Here is a 20189-nt window from a genome sequence, read left to right as displayed (position 1 = left end):
AAACCTTTTAAGCACTTTCTGGATGTATGTACCCTGGGTAAGACCTATCATTCTTCTAGATCTATCTCTATAGATCTTCATATCGAGAATGTAGGATGCTTCTCCCAAGTCCTTCATGGTGAAGTTCTTCGATAGCCATACTTTGACTGATTGCAACATCGGTATATCATTTCCTATAAGAAGTATGTCATCCACATACAATACAAGAAATGTTACCGCGCTCCCACTAACCTTCTTGTAGACACATGGTTCATCTATATTTTTGATAAAATCAAACTCTTTGATTGTCTTATCAAAAAGGATGTTCCATCTACGAGAAGCTTGCCTTAAACCATATATGGTTCGCAGCAGCTTAAACTGTAGGTGTTCATTTCCCTTGGAAAGAAAACCCTCTGGCTGTGTCATATACACTTCCTCTTCAAGTTCCCCATTGAGGAAGGCCGTTTTCACGTCCATTTGCCAGATCTCATAGTCGTAGTAAGCAGCAATCGCAAGCAAAATTCGAATTGATTTTAACAGGGCTACAGGCGAAAAACTTTCATCAAAGTGAATCCCTTGCCTTTGTTTGAATCCACCTGGCCTTATAGGTCTCCACCTGGCCATCTACTCCAATCTTTCTTTTGTATACCCACTTGCACCCAATAGGCTTAACACCTTCAGGCGCCTCAACCAGAGTCCATACTTGGTTGGTATACATAGATTCCATTTCGGATTTCATGGCACTATGCCATTTCTCTGAGTCAACACTACTCATAGCCTCATTATAGGTCACAGGGTCGTCATCATCAATGATTGACAACTCATTGTCATTCTCAATGACAAGGCCATAATACTTCTCAGGTTGGCGAGACACTCTCCCTGACCTACAAATGGGCTGTTCCATAGAAGGTTGTTCAGTATGAACATGTGTTTCCACTTGATCCGTAGTAGTTTGTGCTTCTTGAACTTCATCAAGTTCAATTTTGCTCCCACTGTTTCATTCAAGGATAAACTGCTTTTCCAAGAAGGTAGCATATCTGAAGACAAACACCCAATGATCGGTGTAAAAGTAATACCCTAAAGTCTCTTTAGGATATCCCACAAAATTAAATTTTAGGGATCGAGATTCCAGCTTATCTGGGTCAACTTTCTTGACATAAGCTGGACATCCCCAAATTTTAACATGTTTAAGACTCGGTTTCCTTTCTTTCCATATCTCATATGGAGTTTGAGGAACAGATTTGGAAGGCACCTTATTTAGTAAATATGTTGAGGTTTCCGATGCATAACCCCATAGGAATACTGGAAGATTCGCATAGCTCATTATGGACCGAACCATGTCTAACAAAGTTCGATTTCTCCTTTCAGATACCCCATTCAACTGTGGAGTATATGGAGGAGTCCACTGGAAGACTATACCATTTTCTTTGAGATAATCTAGAAACTCTCCATTCAAGTATTCACCACCTCGATCTGATCGAAGAGTTATAATACTATATTTGGTTTGTTTCTCCACTTCATACTTATATTCTTTGAACTTTTCAAAGGCTTCAGACTTGTGTTTCATCAAATACACATATATGAATCTAGATCGATCATCTATGAAAGTAATGAAGTATGAAAATCCACCCATGGCTTGCGTAGACATTGGTCCACATACATCTGTGTGTACCAATCCTAGCAAATCTGCAGCCCTCTCTCCATATCCACTAAATGGAGATTTGGTCATTTTACCCAATAGACAAGACTCACATGTAGGATATGATTCAAAATCAAAGGGGTCAAGTAACCCTTCCTTATGCAATGTACGAAGTCTATTTTCACTAATATGACCAAGTCTGCAGTGTCACAAGAAAGTAAGATTTTTATCATCCCTTTTTCTTTTATTAGTTTGTTCAATCTGAAGCAAATTATGCTCTACGTCACATACATACAGACCATTATTTAAAGTACCACATCCATAAAGAACATTATCTCTAAGAATAGAACAATCATTATTCTTAATAATAAATGAAAAACCATCCAAATCCAACATAGGAATAGAAAAAATATTCCTCACAATAGAGGGAACGTAATAACAATTATTCAAAATAATAGTCTTGCCCGTAGGCATATGTAAACTAAATGATCCTACAGATATGGCGGCAACCCTTGCTCCATTGCCCATACGTAGAATCACCACATCTTCTTCAAGAGTCCTACTTCTCTTTAGTCCCTGCAACGAATTGCAAATATGAGAACCACAGGCGTTATCTAATACCCAAGTAGAAATTTGACTTAGTGACATATTAACTTCGATCATGAACATACCTGAATCAGAAGCGGTAGTCTCACTACCCTTCTTCTTTTTCAATTCTGCAAGGTAAACCTTGCAGTTCCTCTTCCAGTGCCCCACCTTGTTACAGTGAAAGCAAACAACTTTGCTCTTGGGGTCTTCAGCTTTTGGTGGAACCGGATTTTTTTCACCTACTTTCTTCTCCTTGGAAGGGTTCTTCTTCCTTTTCTTAGGATTGGAACCTTTACCAATTAGAAGAACAGAACTCTTCTTAGGGGGAAAATTCGATTCCGTAGTCTTCAACATGTTGTGGAGTTCAGGCAGGCTGACATCCAGCTTATTCATGTGAAAGTTCACAACAAACTGCGAGAACGAACTCGGAAGTGATTGCAAGACCAAGTCTTGACTCAGTTCCCCATCCATGGCAAAACCAAGTTGTCCAAGACGTTCAATCAAATTGATCATGTTAAGTACATAGTCATTCACAGATGATCCCTCAGACATCCTACAACCGAACAACTCCTTCGATATCTCATATCGAGTTGTCCTCCCTGCCACATCATACAACTCTTGCAGATGCATAAGGATAGTGTGAGCATCCATATGCTTATGTTGCTTCTGTAGCTCAATGTTCATGGAAGCTAGCATAATGCATTGAGCAACATTTGCATCATCTATCCACTTACGATACATAACATGTTCATCATTATGTGCATCGCTAGCAGGTTCAGTAGGCTTAGGTGAGTCAAACACATATTCCAGCTTCTCAACCCTGAGAACAATTCTCAAGTTTCGAAGCTAGTCAGCAAAATTAGGACCAGTCAACTTGTGAGCATCTAGTATACTCCGGAGTGATAGTGCAGAAGACATAACGTATATAGTAAATCAATAATCGATAATCAGATGATTCCCTGATCGGGGGGAGCATTGTCAAGAGGCTACATTTAATACCCTTTTCTTACAGATAGAAATCGGCTTTTGACATAATCATCCTTTCTCTCAATATTGAAAATTCATATTTAATTACGTGTTTTAAAAACACAAGAATCTCATGATTGTATTCATAATATTATTGTTAAGGTAAGAAATGATTCCTATTCTAGATTTTCTAGAGTACGCCTTATATTGATTTAAGTTCACCAAAATCTATCATCGCATGGTAAACATAGGCATATATCTCATATATAAAAATAAATAAACAAGTAAGCATGCAAGCAATTATCATATCACACATTGATATAATGATGTATGAATTTATTATAGCATTTAAAAGCAATTAAAACAATTAAAACATGCTTTAAAACACTTTCGGGAATATAAACAGTTCAAAACTTTTATATAAAAAATATTTGACCACTTCATTAGATTCGTCTCGGAAAAACGAATCCAACGATATATTGCACGCCCAAAACGGAGTTACGAAACTCCCAGAAATCAAATTTTAAAAATAACAGATGGGCTGTAACGCATTACAAGAACGCGTTACAAGCCCTGTAACGCATTCCGGTAATGCGTTACAACCCTTTTAAGCCATTAAAAGGTGTAACGCATTCCGTGAATGCACCACAGGGTGTAACGCATTTCCGGAATGCGCGACACCCTCTTTCCCCGCGTCCTGCAGCAGCCGACTCCCTCTTTCTTTTTTTTTAAAAAGTCGCCGCCTCTCGAACGACGTGCCACCAACATCAAATCAGTACAGCCCCATGAACAGAACATCAGTACAGACTTTCTCTTTATTCAGCAGCAATCAAAAACATATATATACATAACATATTAAATATATATATATATATATTTAATTACGAATTATAATTAAAACAACTTCAAAAAATTATAATAATTAATCCACTCATCAGAAAATTATAAAAAAATACCCAGACGATCTACAACACTTGTAGAACCCAGATCTACAGTCAAAACAATTTTGAGAAATAATTTCTAATCAATCATAATTAATCCATGATATAACTTGCAAAAATCATTATAAATTCATACAAGCTCATAAAATTCTGAAATTTCTATCACAGATCTATATGCATACAACCTATGCTCTGATACCATTGAAGGATTTTGTACACCAAAGAAGCATGGTAAAACAATTTTCTTGATATAAAATCCAAATGAAGGCATACAAATCGTGATTAAATCATATGGGATCGATTTCTAACCTTTAAAAGCGATCCAAGAACGAAGAGCGGAGATCCCTAGCAGCTGTTCCTCAAGTGTGAAGCACTCCACCGGTATCCACCAAGAGATCAATGTAATGGAGGAGGAAGAGGTGTTTTAATTATTAGTTAATTGGTTAATAAGAATAAAGGGTTAATAATAATATTATTTTATGGGAAAATTTTCAGCTGAAAATTTTGCCTATAAATATACTATTATAAACCCTATTTTTGCCTCAACCTAAAAAAGTTAACCAAACCCTAATTCTCTCACCTCTTCCTCCTCCATTACATTGATCTCTTGGTGGATACCGGTGGAGTGCTTCACACTTGAGGAACAGTTACTAGGGATCTCCGCTCTTCGTTCTTGGATCGTTTTTAAAGGTTAGAAATCAATCCCATATGATTTAATCACGATTTGTATGCCTTTATTTGGATTTTATATCAAGAAACTTATTTAACCATGCTTCTGTGGTGTACAAAATCCTTCAATTGGTACATGAGGGCCCCTCTCTATGCAATCTACATAGGCCTCATCTTGAGAAAGTATATGAAGATGCATCTTTACCTTCTAGTGATGGTAATTGTCTTTATCCAGAAAAGGAATTTTGACTCCAACATCCTTCTTGTTCATCTTGATGTTTGTTGTAATCTTTAAACTCTTTGTTCTTTAAGAGCTTGCTCTGATACCAATTGTTAGTCCCTAACAATGCAACAAGAATTACAGAAGGGGGGTTGAATGGAATTCCTGAACCTTTTTCAGAAATATAAAATGTTCTAACTTAAGATATATATGACAGTGTTTTGATTTGCAAAGTGCGGAATAATAAGTTAAATATGAATCAAAACATAAAGTAATAAAATCACAAGTCTTTAAAACTTTCAAATGGATTAGAAAGTATCCATCGGAGATATATAAATATATCGAGAGAACTCTGTGAAGCTTGAATAGATCACAACTGCTTACAAAAATAAGAACAACTAAGCTTACAGAGAAATGCTAAGAATACAGCTTACAAATGTTTCTCTGAGAATTTACTTGCTTAGCCTTCTGATTATTCTAATTGCTACTCTTGGTTTATATATCACCAAGATTACACAGTAATAAGACAAGATAATAAAACAAAACCTATCAAGTCTAATACTATGTTGCTTCATTACTCTATTCCAGCATCTTTGAATATCTTCATAATAGCATGGAAATGGAAATGCTTCTTTGTTCTTAAAAACCTAGTTGAATAGGCTTCCACATTCCTTTTGCATACACTCAACGCATGTGACTGTGTTGTCACTATCAACAGATGTTTGAAATGATTATCCGTCGGGTACATGATCATCCGTCGGGTTGCCTTGTTAATCATCCGTCGAGTATCATTGTTGTTTATCCGTTGGGTAGCTATTTGGAAATTGACTTCATTTTATTTATGCAGAATTACAAGACATCATTTATATACAATTAATCAACCTATTCTGCATATCTAATCAAAGTCAACATGACTTATATGCTACTACAGAATCTAAACAAAGGTGTTTGCAGAAATGTGCTTCATGACTTATTATTATAGAAGCTACTCACTCGATGGATAACAAATTATCATCCGTCGGGACTATATTGAGTCATCCGTCGGGACTATATTCCTTATCTGTCGAGTGCTATATTTTTCACTAAGTTAAATCTACTAAGGTGTTTTGTTAATGAAATCATCAAGTTCACAACATATTCACAACAATCTCCTTAGATCTTCTAACTTCTTTAGAACCAACTTCTTTGCAATTATATTGAAACCAAAGTTTTTCTTGAAGGATGAGAAGATCTTAATCAGTACGGAGCAGCTTTCCTGAAGAATCCTGTAAAGTGGCCATGTGATTTCTTTCCCTCCCTTGTACTTGAACACCATCCTTTCAGGAAGATGCCTATGAGCATCCATTCCTCTTACTTCTTCCATTTCATCCAAGTAGAGGTTTATTTTAGAAAACTCCTTGATGTCACAGATGTATAAGATATCTCCATTGTTGACTGTAGGTTGAGATTTGGTTAGGGTCTTGGACCTGAAAGTCACATGCTTCACTTTCTTGGTTGCTTAAATCTTTATCTTCTTTGGCTTATTAAAGATAGATAAATTGAATTCATGAATTGGCAAGATTTCCAAGTCTATTGGCTCATCCTTGGGAATTATAGGTTCACCATGGAAGTTCTTTGTTGGATCTACCTTGAATTCCTCATGTACCACTGAGGGTTGGGATATTTGAGTTGAAGTTGTAGACTATTTAGGAATATAGTCCTCCATTTCCTCATCAATAAAGTCCAATTTTCTTTTGGAGTGAAGCTTGTATCTGATTTTTTTTCTATTGAGGTTCATTTTGCATTTGTTGATCTTGAGCTTCATAATCACATGTGGTTTTTCAGAAATCTCAGTTGTAGATTTGACAGGTTGAAGTTTGGCTAAGATAGCAGCTTGCTCCTTCTTTTGTTTGAGCTTCTTAGCATCTAAAGCAGCCTGCTTCTTTTCTTGCTTGATCCTTTCTTTTTCTTCCTTCTTAGCTTTTACAAACCGAGGGTGTCCAGCAACCACACAGATCTCTTTTCCATTCCTTTAAATTTTGGAAATTTTCTTCTTTTGAACTGAATCAGATGAATCTTTGTAAAATGCAATTGACCTCGTCGACAGCTTCTTTTCATCTGGCCTAGGTATCTCAAACATAAGATCCACAGGGTTTTTGTCTGAGAACTTTGAATAGTTCCTTTTAGACTTCAGAATTAGATTAGCTTTTGGAGATCTGATGCATGAAGTTTGGCCTTTTTCCAAGCTACCAAGACTCATTTCATTCACTGGGATGTGTGTGACTTGTAAGTGGTGATGAAAAATCTTGTCAAATTTCTATATCTGACCAAATTTCTTTTGAATATCCGCATCAATCTTTTTCCATTTATCATCTAGCTCCTTCTCAGTTGTTGCTACATTAATCTTTGTCAGTTTGTCATTTGAGTCCAGTTTTGCTGCTACTAGATTGATGAGATCAATGATGTCCATGCCTGGTGGCTTAGTGAAAGCATTTGCTGGCACAATTACTTTGCTGACTTGAATTTTGAGCAGTTTCTCCCCTCACTTGATGAGCCTTTCTCCCCCTTTTTGTTAGCATCAAGTTGTTGAGAAGAAGGGAGTTGTGCGGCCACCAACTGTTGGAGCAGAGTAGTCTGAGCTTCCTGATTTGCAAGTATGTTGGCCACTGACTTCTCCACATTAGATAACCTAGAGTCCATGGCCTCGACCTTTCTGTTTAGATCAGCTTCTTTCCTTAGCTTTTGAGCTATCTCAGTCATGGTGGTTCCTAGAAGTCTGGCATCCAACCTTGCCACAAAATCTTGTTTGACTTCAAAAAATTTCTTGCTTTATTTCATCCACACTTTGACTGTGTTGGAGAGCTTGAATCTTGTGCAGTTGTAGAGCTTCAAAATATGCTGTGAGTAATCTTTTAGTGCTGGCACTTGTGGATGCATAAATTGCTATTTGGGTGTCATCAATTAGCTTAAATAAGGTGGATTGGAGATATGAATATGAACACTCTTTAGTCATCATCCAGGAAGGAATATCTGCATCTCCCCTTATGCTCATGCTGTCATCCTCCACATCTTTACCATCATCACCAAAAGCGTCTTCAGCCAATTCAGGATCACTACCGGTTGTAGATGGCATAACACTGATTGCATCCTTTACCCTTTATAATGAAGAAGTTGTATGCACTAGGTTCAACATCCTCTCAGCATCCTCATTGCCCTGTCCAGCTAGAGTTTGATAAGCTGGAACAGGATGAGTAAATGTCTCAGCATCCAGGGAGATAGAATCTATGCCAGCTTGATATTCTTGCTGAAATAGTCTCTCCCATTCTACATCACTGACATTCATTGACTCACTAGCAATGGTTTCCATTCTTGTAACTCCTGTACCTGCATTTCTCTCGTTTTCTCTCTTTTGTTGCATCAAGGGCTCCCCTTGGCTCAATACCCTCACCTTCACCTTCTAAGATGGGACTCCTCTCACTCTCTTTTGCCAGGCTGGAAGAAATAGCCTGCATGAGTTCACTCTTTTCCTCTCCTTTTGCCTAGGAGCAACCCAGCCTCTCACTCATTTCACTCCCTTCCCTCAGTCCTAAGAGTGATTGTACAACTACTAACTCATCTACACTTGTAAGAATTGTTAAAATTTTAGTGTGTGTAGAGAGTACCGACGGATGAAAAACATCCATCGGGATAGTAGATAGGATAGTCGACGGATGACAGCTGTTAGACACATCCGTCGGGATACAATCACAAACCGACGGATGAACAATATCTATTGAAATAGAAGAAATGAATGAGTTTGGAGTGGAAACTATTATGGACTGTTAGTCCCTTAACAATATAGCAAGAATTACAGAAGGGGGGTTGAATGGAATTCTTGAACCTTTTTCTCGAAATAAAAATGTTCAACTCGAATATAGATATAGGTGTTTTGATTAGCAGAATGCGGAATAGAAACTTAATTGAATCAAAACAAAATAATTAAAAAAATAAGAGTCTTTAAAAACTTTCTGGTGGATTTATACAATTCCACCAGAGATATATATTATATATCGAGAGGACTCTGTGTGCAAGAATGCTCACAGCTGCTTACAAATTGAACTGCTGAGAATACAGGGAAATGCTAATAATTCTGCTTACAAAGATTTCTCTGTTTTTGTGTCTCAACACTTAACTTTCTATTTGCTACGTTCTTGGTTTATATATTACCAAGATTACAAAGTCAAAAAGACTGAATAAATATAAAAACTATCAGTCTTAAGCTTTGCTGCTTTTCGTCCTCTATTACCCAGTTAATGGGCTTCCACAATAGATTTGTATACATCTTCGACGGCTGTGCTCAGCTTTCACTGTTCAACTGCTGTTTGAATTCTTTACATGATCATCCGTTGGATTCTATGAACATCCGTTGGATATATGATCATCCGTCGACTTTCTGAACATTCGTTGATGGCTTCATTGATCATCCGTAAACCGCTATATTAAACATCCGTTGATAATCATTTGATCATCCGTCGATGGTTTTGTTAATCATCCATCGGTAGCTATTTTGGCACTTGACTTCATTTCACTTATGCAGAATTACAAGACATCATTTATATACAATTAATCAACCTATTCTGCATATCTAGTTAAAGTCAACATGACTTATAAGCTACTACAAAATTTATACAAAGATGTATACAGAACTGCGCTATAGACTTATTATTACATAAGCTACTCACTCGATGGATAATAAGTTAACATCCGTCGGGACTATAATGAGTTATCCGTCGGGACTATAATTCTTATCCGCCGAGTGCTACATTATTTCACTAAGTAAAATCCACTTAGATGTTTTGTTTATGAAATCATCAAGTACACAACATATGCACAACAATCTCCCCCAATTTATATCTACTGGAATTGTAGCCATAAATTAAGAGGTACTTGATTATAACAAAACATCCTAAACATACAGCTTTAAAGATAAGTAGATAATACTGAAAGTGCTTCAAATAATCAAAGTGTTCAAGGTTTGGCTCACAGTCATTTCAAGATGCTCCTCTAGCCTGAGCAGATTTTTCTAGTTTCTTGAAGGTCTGGATCTTCTTCCAAGCTTTCTGTTGTTTTCATCAATCTGATTTTGGAGCTGCCTGTGGAATTCCTGTTCATCAGATTCTGAGAGATCTAGGTTTTCTTGCATTTCCAAGAGAGTCTCATTGCTAGAGATACTCAATTGGTCTTCTAACCTGAAGAATCTTCTCACACCTTTGTCATCCATGAACTCCATCAGCCAGTAGGGCCTTAGATGCACTCTTCTCCCTGTGTATGGGATGATTAGAGTCTTTGGGAGTGCATCTTTAGCTCTAATACTCCTTAGTTCTTCAATCTTCTTAAATACTAGTCTTCTTGCAGTTACATTGAACCCAAAGTTCTTCTTGAAGGAGGAATAAACTTTAATCAGTGCAACTTGGCTCTCTTGAAGAATCCTGTGAAGTGTCCACTGAATCTCCCTTCCTCCTTTGTACTTGAACACTAACCTTTCAGGTAGGTTCCTGTATGTATCAATTCCCCTCAATTCATCCAGTTCATCTAGATAAAGATTTAGATCTGAAAATTCTTTGATGTCACACAAGTACAAGTATTCTCCCCTCTTGACTTTGGGTTGATCTTTAACTACTGATTTGGATTTGAGAGGTGACAGCTTCACTTTCTTGACTGCCCTTGACTTTGTCCTTTTTGGCTTGCTAAGGATTGGTGAGCTCAAATCAGGAATTGGTATGTTATCCCACTCTATTGGCTCATCCTTTGGCACAATAGGTTCACCATGTATATTCCTGTAGGGATCCACCACCCTTATGTCTTCAAATACCACAAAGGGCTTTGATGCTTGAGTTGTAGCTGGTGTGGGTTCCTTAGGAAATTGATCTTCCAATTCCTTGTCAACAATATCCAGTTTCCTTTTTGTTCTTCTAGCCAATTCTTTCTTCCTTGGGGATTTCTTCTGTTCTTCAATTTTCTTCTTTGATTCAGCAGCTTCAGATGGTTGAGAGGGAATTTGTTAAGATGAATTCACAGCCTGTAGCTGGCCAAGATAACAATCTGCTCTTTCTTTTGTTTAGTCTTCTTTGCATCTAGAGCAGCTTGCTTCTTTTCCTGCTTCAATCTGACTTTTTCTTCTTTCTTTACTTGAGCAAATTGTGAATGTCCAGCTACCACACAAATTTCCTTTCCATTTCTGAATATCTGAGCAATTCTCCTTTTTGAAGCTGAATCAGCTGGATCTTTATAGAAGACAATTGACCTTGACAGAAGCTTCTTCTCATCAGGCTTGGGTGTCTCATACATAGTGTCCAAGGGGTTCTTCAAAGATGATTTTGGATAATTTTCCCTTGGTTTAAGAATTGTTTCAGCCTTTGGAGACTTGATGCAGGAAGATTGTCCTCTTTCAAGATAATTCATGCTCATCTCATTCACACTTATTTGCTTGACTTGAGAGTGATGGATGGTTGACTTAGCTGGCTCCCTGATAAGTTCAAACTTTTTCTTTATCTCCTCATCAATCTTATTCCAGTTGATCAAACTCAACTTTCCTTTCTCAGCAACTTTCAAGTTTGTTGCTGCTGCTTGAATTAGATCTATACCATCTGCAACTGGTGGCTTGAAGACAGTAATTGAAGGTACAATTACTTTGCTGATTTGTACTTGAAGTTTCTTCCCCTCACTTGGTCCTTTCTCCCCCTTACTTGATTCTCTCTCCCCTTTTTATTATCATCAAGTTGAGGAGTTAGGCCTTGTGCTTTAGCCAGTTGCATGAGAAGATTTGTCTGAGTCTGTTGATTTTGAAGAAGGGTAGCCACTGAATTCTCAATAATTTGAACTCTATCTTCCAGCTTGGCCAGCTTCTTTTCAGAATCTGATTCTCTCCTCAATCGTAGTAATAGATCTTGCATGGTATCATATGGCATAACTGAATCCAGCTTCTCAGAGTTGTAAGTCTTCAAGTGAGCTATATCCTTTTTGAGTTCATCCATACTCAGATTCTGTCTTAATTGCTGTATCTTCATGAGGTGTAGAGAATCTAGGTGAGCTTGAAGAATAGCCCTGGTACCAGCATCTGAAGTTTCCTGAAGGGCCTTTTGAATAGCCATAACTTGCTTGACCAAAGATACACCAAATTGTCCTGGTGTGGATTCTTTTGTCCATGCCCATTCAGGTAAATTTGGAACAGAACTTGGGCCTTCATCTCCCCCTAAGTTCATGCTCTCATCCAAAGAAACAGAGTCATCATCATTAGAATTTACTCCAAATTCCTCAGATGGCTCATCAGCTGTAGGAGGTATAAAATTGACAGCAGCTTTATCCCTTTGTAGAGATTCTGAAGTATGCACCAAATTCAGTGTCTTTTCTGCCTCCTCATTGCCCTGTGCAGCCAACAATTGATAGGCTGATACAGGATGAGTAAAAGTGTCAGCATCCAAGGAAATGTTATCAATTACAGCCTTGTAATGTTGCTGAAATTGTCTTTCCTTTTCAGCATCATCCACAATCATTGACTCATGAGCAATGGCTGTATCCACCCTTATTTCTCCTGTACCTGCTTTTCTCTCATAATCTCTCTTTTGTTGCATCAGGGTCTCACCCTGGCTCCCCACCCTCACACCCTCACCTTCACCTACTAAGGTGGGACTCCTCTCACTCACTTTTGCCAATCCTGAATAAATGGATTGCTGAGTTTCACTCTTTTCCTCTCCTTTTGCCTAGGAGCAACCCAGCCTCTCACTCAATGCATTCTCCTCTCTCAGTCCTAAGAGTGATTGTACTACCACTAAATCTTTCGCACTAGAAATAATTGAAGTTTAAAGTTGTGCATAGATACTCGACAGATAAGTGATATCCGTCGAGTGAGTGGTAATGCTATCCGACGGATAACTGCTGTTAGGCTTATCCGCCGGGATACAATCACTACTCGACGGATGAGAAATATCCATCGAGAGAGTAGAAATGAATGAGGTGGGAAGAGAAACTATTGTTGACTCTGTGTTGATTGAAGTTATTTGAGGCACAGATGTCACAATAGTATCTGAAAGAATTGGCAAGTGAGCCAACAAATCATCTAAAAGATGATGCTCACTTGCACTAGATTTTGGCTTCCCCAACAGAGTTAAAGAAGGGGAATCATGAATTGAAGTGTTTATCATATCCACTTCCAGAGAGTTTGTTGGTGAGTATGGTGTTTCAGATGCTTCTATTATTAGAGATTTTGGCTGTGACTCCACATTTATTGGAGCCACATCAAACTGAATTTGAGAAAGTGCAGGGACTGTGTCTTTAGCACTATGTGTATGCCCTGTGCATCCCCAGTGGTTTTGGATTTCTTCTTTCTTGTGTAAGTTTGGGGTGAGCTTGTGTCCCTAACCCTTTTGACCTGTGCTCTTGGCTGAGAGCTTTGTTCAATAACTACATCCTTTTGGGAGGATGCAGCTAGAAGTGAGCTTTTGACCTTTTTAAGCACTGCAGTTTGTTGAGAAACTGCAGTGTGGCTAGGCTGGGATTCACTCAATTTTCCAACCTTATTCTTGGGGTTTCTTTGATGTTCACCCCTTCCCTCACCTAACTTATCGTCCTTCACACTCCCCTCTTTAGCTTTGGGGGATTTTACAACTGGTACCTTTTGAGAGATACCATAGGGGGTTTTCTTTGATTTGGATTTAGAAATGACTGTAGTTTTGGCAGCTTTGGTAGGCAACTGTTTGGTCATTGGCACAGTTGCCATAGATACTCCTGAACTCAAAGAAATTAAGGAGGTTGGAATAGTTGAAGGGATGGATGAACTTACCTCACTTACCTGAGGTGCCTGCATTACAGGAAAATAGAACATTGGCACATCCCTGTGATGGTTGGCTCTGTTCAAATCTGCAATGAGTCTTCTCTCTTGAACCCAACAATTCAGTTTGTTGTTTGGGTTCTCAAGTACAATCTCTTGACATAGATGGTTAGCCAATAACATGAAAAATCTAGCATAATACACATTCTTTCCTCTTTTAGCTAACTCACCTAGTTTAAAACCTAACTCAATCAAGACAAGGTCACTGAAATTATAAAATTTATCTGTAACTAGCATGTATAGCATGTTAAGCATGGAAATGTTCACAGAATCAAAATTACTGACTTTTCCAGAGAACACTTTAGTAACTACATCATACATGAAACTCCACTCCTTCCTAAGACCCATTCTTCTAATATCACTTAGTTTAGTAGTAGGAAGTGCATAATGCATGGAGTTAAGCATATTGATAAGATCTGTGTCAGTGTGTGGTGAAGTCACATTACTATCAGGAATTTTGAAACATGCTTTTATCACATCACTATTGATACAGAATTTGTTACCTTTGATGGTTAGTGTGATGGTCTTGTCAGTAGAGTTGTAGATTGCAGTGGTCCACATCTCTTCAACAACTTCACAAAAAATTATGGGTGATTCCAGTATGGCATAATTTAACTTGCAGTTCTTCACAAAGTCCATCATCTTGTGATAGTCTTCTGATTGCTGAATACCCTCATTGACCAAAGCAGTGAAGTTGTTCTTCTCATAAATGAACCCAGTTTGAGACACAATCTTTACTACAGGTGCCATTGTTAGAGAAAGAAAGCTTGAAGAAAGAAAGAGAAGATTTGAGAGAGAATGAAATAGAAGCAGTTGAATTTGAGAGTGATTAAAGAAAATAATTGGAATGAAATAAGCTTTTATACTAAGTCAAAAACAACGGATAAAAATAATAAAGAAGAGTAAATTAACCAATAGAAAATGCCTAAAATAGCCGTTTAAAAATAAACTGTAAAAAATCCACCCATTATTCGTCGTGTAATGCTTACAAACTGTAAGTATATTCGATGGATAATGTTCAGGGAATTAACGGCTGAGATTTAGACAATTCGACGGATGAGGATAAATTGATATCCGTCGAGACATAAAGTATTCCAGGAAAATAATTGACTTTTATTAGTAAGAGTATATCGACGGATGACTAAACTCGATGGAAAAGGGTCATCCGTCGAGATGTAAATTTTGACTGAGCAAAAATTTCATCCTAAGACTTAAAAATCAACTAAATTTCTGGCTACATTATAACTTGCAAAATAACTTAAATAAATTTAAGAGTAATTAAGCATACCTAACTCACTTACCAACCTTGAAAAGGTGGATTCATCCAGTGGCTTGGTAAAGATATCTGCAAGTTGCTTCTCACTGGGAACAAAATGTAATTCCACAGTACCATTCATCACATGTTCCCTTATAAAATGGTACTTGATGTCTATATGCTTTGTCCTTAAATGTTGCACTGGATTTTTAGTGATGGCAATTGCACTTGTGTTATCACAGAAAATAGGAATCCTTTCAACTTGCAAACCATAGTCTAGCAATTGATTTTTCATCCATAAAATCTGTGCACAGCAACTGCCAGCAGCAATATATTCAGCTTCAGCTGTACAAGTAGAAACAATTTTTTTCTTTTTACTGAACCAAGTCACAAGCTTGTTTCCTAGAAATTGACAAGTTCCTGTTGTGCTTTTTCTATCAATTCTACAACCTGCATAATCTGCATCTGAATAACCAGTTAGATCAAAACCAGAATCTCTAGGGTACCAAATGCCAAGTTTTGGTGTTCCCTTGAGATATCTGAAAATTCTCTTAATAGCTATCAAGTGAGATTCTCTAGGATCAGCCTGAAATCTAGCACACAAACATGTAGCAAACATTATATCTGGCCTACTAGCTGTTAAGTATAGAAGTGAGTCAACCATGCCTCTATAACTGGAGATATCCACAAACTTTTCAGTAGTGTTTAATTCAAGCTTAGTTGCAGTGGCCATGGGAGTTTTTGCAGATGTGCAATCCATTAGATCAAACTTCTTTAAAAGATCAAAAATATATTTAGTTTGACTAATGAATATTCCATCACTAACTTGCTTAACTTGTAAACCATAAAAGTAAGTTAGTTCTCCCATCATACTCATTTCATACTTACTTTGCATCAATTTGGCAAACTTTTTACAAAGTTTCTCATCTGTAGAGCCAAAAATATTATCATCTACATAAATTTGAACAAGTATGCTAGAGCCATTAACATTTCTGAAAAATAAAGTTTTATCTACAGTACCTCTTGTGAAGTGATTTTCCAAAAGGAACTTTGATAAAGTATCATACCAGGCTCTAGGTGCTTGCTTCAGTCCATAAAGTGTTTTCAGTAGATAATAGACATATTCTGGAAAATTTGGATCTTCAAAACCAGGAGGTTGACTAACATACACTTCTTCCTCCAAATCTCCATTTAGAAAGGCACTTTTGACATCCATTTGATAGACCTTGAAATTGGCATGGGCTGCATAGGCTAAAAAGATTCTGATGGCTTCAAGTCTTGCAACAGGAGCAAATGTTTCATCAAAATCTATTCCCTCTTGCTGACAATAGCCCTTAGCAACCAATCTACCTTTGTTCCTAACTACTATGCCATTTTCATCCATCTTGTTTCTGAATACCCACTTGGTGTCTATTGGATTCTTTCCTTTAGGCTTGGGTATCGGCTTCCATACTTTATTCCTTTCAAATTGGTTTAGCTCCTCATGCATAGCTAAAATCCAATCAAGATCTAACAAAGCTTCCTCTACCTTCTTTGGTTCTTCCTTTGACAGAAAGCTGCTGTAGACATTCTTCCTGAGTTGCTCTCCTTGTTTGAACTCTAGAAAAAATATCACCAATTATAAGTTCAAAGGGGTGATCTTTTGTCCATTTCCTTTGTTGAGGTAGATTAGCTCTAGATGAAGAGGCCTCATGATTGTCTTGGTGTGTGATTGAGTTTTGATTTCTTGAAACTCCCCCTGAGTTTGTGGATCTTTGATTTGAGAAGGGAGAATTTTCTGTAGGTGATCTGTCTTGACCTCCTGCTCCTTTTGATAACCCGACGGATGGTGAATTTTGAGTACCGACGGATGAGGCAGGTTGTCTTCCGACGGATAACACAGATTGCCTTTCGATGGATGAAGCATTATGCAACTCGACGGATGTTGAGTTTTGTGCTTCATTGGTGGTAGATTTGTCTGCATTATCCTTAGACACTGTTTCTTGATCACTCTCATCATCACTAACCATCTCAACATTATCGAATTTGAGGCTCTCATGGTAATCTCCATCTTCCAGTCCTTCAATCTTTTTATCATCAAACACAACATGTATAGATTCCAAAACAATGTTGGTTCTTAGATTGTAGACTCTATATGCTTTACCAACAGCATATCCAACAAAAATTCCTTCATCTGCTTTAGCATCAAACTTCCCATGTTGATCAGTTTGATTTCTCAGAATATAGCATTTACAGCCAAAGACATGAAGAAAGTTTAGAGTTGGCTTCTTGTTCTTGAACAATTGATAGGGAGTCATGCACCTTGCTTGATTAATCATAGAAATGTTCTGAGTGTAGCATGCAGTATTTACAGCTTCAGCCCAGAAATATGTTGGTAGTTTAGATTCTTCAAGCATTGTCCTTGCAGCTTCAATAAGTGATCTGTTCTTCCTTTCCACTACTCCATTCTGTTGTGGAGTCCTTGCTGCTGAAAACTCATGCAAGATCCCATTTTCTTAACAAAATGCTCTCATGACAGAGTTCTTAAACTCAGTTCCATTGTCACTCCTGATTCTTCTAACTTTGAAATCAGGATGATTGTTGACTTGCCTTATGTGATTGATGATGATTTCACTAGCCTCATCTTTATACTTCAGAAGATATGTCCAAGAGAACTTTGAGAAATCATCTACAATTACTAGGCAAAATCTTTTCCTTGAGATTGACAATACATTGACTGGTCCAAACAAGTCCATGTGAAGCAGTTGCAAAGGCTCTCCAATTGCTAAATCAAGTTTCTTCCTGAATGATGCTTTAATCTACTTCCCCTTTTGGCAGGCATCACACAGTCCATCCTTTGAAAACTCCACTAGAGGAATGCCTCTTACAAGTTCTTTCTTTACCAGCTCATTCATGGTCTTGAAGTTTAAATGGGATAGCTTCTTGTGCCATAGCCAACTTTCATCTTGACTTGCTTTACTGAGAAGACAAGTTACAGATTCAGCTTTAGTTGAGTTGAAATCAGCTAGGTACACATTTCCTCTTCTCACACCAGTGAGAACCACTTTGTTGCTTTGATTATTAGTCATAACAAAGGCTTCTTTGTTGAAGGTTACTGAATTGCCTTTGTCACAAAGATGGATGATACTCAACAGATTGTGTTTAAGACCATCCACTAAGGCAACCTCCTCTATGATGACATTGTCCTTTGAAATCAAGCCATATCCCACAATATAACCCTTGCTGTCATCTCCAAAAGTAATACTTGGGCCAGCTCTCTCCTTAAACTCTGTGAGCAGGGTAGAATCACCAGTCATGTGTCTTGAACAACCACTATCCAAGTACCAAAGATTCCTTCTATTTCCCTGCACACATCAAAATCAAATCAAGTTGATTTTGGTACCCAAGTTTCCTTGGGTCCTGCCTTGTTAGCTTTCTTCTTCTGTTTCTTAGGTCTTAATTCACTTGACTTAGAAATTTCAGATTCTTCCTTAGTCATTTGGGTTGGACCTTTGAAACCATTTAATGCAACAGAACTATCATGCATATTATGGCAACCAGGAAATGGCATGCTTGGTGTAAACATGTTATTCCAGTAGGGCATGCTAAATGGCATTTGAGGCATACTGTATGCAGCATAATATGGATTAGGTGCAAATGGCATATTAGCAAACTGTACATTTATATTCTATGTAGGCATAACATTAACAGACATGGGAGGCATTGCATTCATGTGAGGAAATTGAGACTGAACAGACATGGGAGTAGGCATGGCAGATTTGCAATTAACAGACAAATGATTTATACTACCACACTTGACACAGATTTTTCTAGGAGCATATTTATCAGGTGTGTAGTTATTGTGTTTGTTAATCCCTACTTTACCATTCCTATTGTTTTTCCTTTTAGTCTATGTATTTACCTCAATTTTCTCAAGTCTGTCACTCAACTGTTTGACAGTCATGTGACCTACATTAGCCTTTCTCCCTTTCTTAACCTGACTTGACTCTCTTGAAACAAAGTTCTTGGAAACAGACCCATACTTCTCATTTAGCTTGATTAGTTTGGCTTTGCTAATGGGCTTGCTCACAGCCGACGGATGAGGATTTTCATCTTTCGACGGATAACACTTTTTGTTATCCGACGGATAGTCCTCATCATCCGTCGATTCTACATCTGTCAGCAAACCATCTACCAAATTAGGTTCTAGTTTCTCTTTATTCTTTTTCCATGCTTTATCACAAAAAGACTCAATTCCTTGAACTTTGGTGATTTGAGCATGGACATCCCTGGATGTTTTCCATGCTTTAATCACCTCTTGTTCACGCTCGAGCTGCTTCTTTAAAATCTCTTCCTTTTTCAAGGACTCGGTTAATTCCTCCTTGTCAATCTTAGACTCAATTCTTAATTTCTCAAAATCAACAAACTGAGACTCGAGCACATTATTCCTCTCACTTAAAAACAAGTTGTTTTCTTTGATTTTAGCATTTTCTTTAGTAAGAGACTTAAGTGTAACACGCAAATGATACAATTCAGTAGACATGTCATTTATTGCATCATTACACTCAGCTTTAGATAAATGTGCAAGGTTTGTAGTGATTACCTGATTGCTTGAGGAACTTGTCTCTGTTTCATCAGACTTGGCCATTAGGGCTAGATTGACATAGCTGACATCTTCATCTTCATCCAAACCATCTGCTACCCAGACATTCTCTTGTATAATAAAAGCCCTTTCCTTTTGTTTGAGTAGATCAAAGTATTTTTTCTTATAATCCACAGACTCAAACCTCTTCTTACTAGAATCTGACTTTCTACACTCATTTGCAAAATGCCCTGCCAAGCCACATTTGAAACATTTGAATTTTGACTTATCCACCATGTTTCTATTTGGCTTGGCTGCTCCAAAGTTCTTTTTGAACTTAAGCTTGGCAAATCTCCTGGAAAGAAATGCTAGGTGCTCATCAATGTCCTCCATGTCATCTTGGCTCAATGAATCTTCACTTTCTATTGCAAGCCCCTTGCCCTTATTCTCACAGACCTTTGAAGTTGATTCTACAGCTTCCATCTTCACTTCCTTCTCCTTTTTCAAATCAGCAACTAGTGCAATG

This window comes from Apium graveolens, chromosome 8, assembly GCF_009905375.1.
Source record: "Apium graveolens cultivar Ventura chromosome 8, ASM990537v1, whole genome shotgun sequence".
In the NCBI taxonomy this organism is placed as follows: domain Eukaryota; kingdom Viridiplantae; phylum Streptophyta; class Magnoliopsida; order Apiales; family Apiaceae; genus Apium; species Apium graveolens.
This window is presented reverse-complemented; position numbering follows the sequence as displayed.